This window comes from Trichechus manatus, unplaced genomic scaffold, assembly GCF_000243295.1.
Source record: "Trichechus manatus latirostris isolate Lorelei unplaced genomic scaffold, TriManLat1.0 scaffold00219, whole genome shotgun sequence".
NCBI lineage: Eukaryota > Metazoa > Chordata > Mammalia > Sirenia > Trichechidae > Trichechus > Trichechus manatus.
Genome location: NW_004444155.1, coordinates 2,715,359 through 2,717,054, shown reverse-complemented (window position 1 = coordinate 2,717,054; position 1,696 = coordinate 2,715,359).

The window sequence follows — 1,696 nt, the reverse complement described above, 5'->3', positions numbered from 1 at the left end:
GGGGCATTCAGTAGATATTTCTCTCATTTATTGATTGTAGATTTGTTTGTTTCATCCCTTTTAAAAAAAAAATTGAGTATGTCTGAGCAGGTGTACTGCATGCTCTTTGTTGTTTGCTCGTCTGTGCGCTCAATACTTTTCGCATCCTTCTCCAACTGGCAGGTTCAGTCACTCACATATGGTACAGGAGGGCAGGTCTAACTGAAGAGGAGCCACTGGGACGGGTTGTTTGTGGCACTCACTACAGCCACCAGAACAGGTCGGTAATCAGTGCTGGGGAGGTTCCAGTAGGCCGTGCCTGCACTGCTTGGTGGTGTGATGTCAACTGCATGGTGCAGTTAGGCAGGATGCAGCGCGGAGATGGTTATGTGTGGAGCTTAGCTGGATATGAGAGAGAGGAGAGAGGAACAGGAGCCAAAAAACATACAAACAAACAAAAAAGAATGCTAGGAGAGCTTGCCATTGGAATGGAGAGATGAGAGACTATGAAATGGAGAAAAACAGAAGGGGGAAGAGGAAAAAAAAAGAATGAACAAATAAAAAATCAGATAGGTTAAAGAACTTCAAAGTTCCCAGGGTTCCTATCGATGCAGCTATGAGGTCTGGGGCAGTCGCTCTCAGGTGTCGCAGCACAGCCTGGCCAGAAGGCGCAGAGGCATACAATGCCTGGTATTCAGGGATCAGAAAGAGAACGAAGATATAGAGAGACGAGAAACTGAGCAATGAAGAAACACAAAAGGGAAAAAGAGGGAAAAGAAAACAAAACAAATCAAAGAAAAAAAAGAACAAGAAAGGCCCCCCAAAAAAACAGGGGGAAAAAAAAACCAACCAAAAAATAAATGTCCTCAGGGATCCCTCTGCACGTCTGTGGAAGCTGAAGGGGAGTCTCCCTGGCACGCAGCTCCATCTGGCCAGAAAGGGCTCCCAACTCAAGAAAAAGAAAAGAAAACAGGCAAACAATTCAAAACGAAGAAAAGCCCCGGGATCCCACCAGCACGGTAGCCCAGACCGGGAAGCAGCTCCACACTCGAATGGAGCTCCGCAGCCCCTCAAGAAAAAGCAAAGATGGTGCACAGAGCCAGGCACTTGAGTGAAAGGAGGGGGAGGTGGCAAGAGGCAAGTGAGAACTCAAAAGAAGCAGAGAAAAAAAGCAACACTAGCACCAACAAATGGCACCGAGAGAGCCGCCTGTTTGGGTGTGTAGAATCCAAGCAGCCGGTGCCTCCCGGTCATGAGACCGTGGCTGCGGGAAGCAGTGGAACAAATGAACAAAAGCCCCGGCATCCCACCAGCATGGCAGCCCAGACCGGGAAGCAGCTGCACACTCGAATGGAGCCCCACAGCCCCACAGGAAGAAGCAAAGATGGCACTCGGAGCCAGGCACTCGAGCAAAAGGAGGGGGAGGCGGCGAGAGGCAAGTGAGAAATCAAAAGAAGCAGAAAAAAAAAAAAAAGCAACACTAGCAGCCAACAAATGGCACCCAGAGAGCCGCCTGCTTGCGTGCGTGGAATCCAAGCAGCCAGCGCTTCCCAGTCAAGAGACTGTGGCCCCGGGAAGCAGAGGAGCCCGAGCCAGGGTGAAGAGGGGTGGGGTGTGGGAAAGCACACACCGCAAACTACCAGCTGTTTTGTCTGCCACTGGATGCTACGTGAGGCTGCTTTCTTGTACCCCCATTTGCTGGTCTCCGATAGGAGTC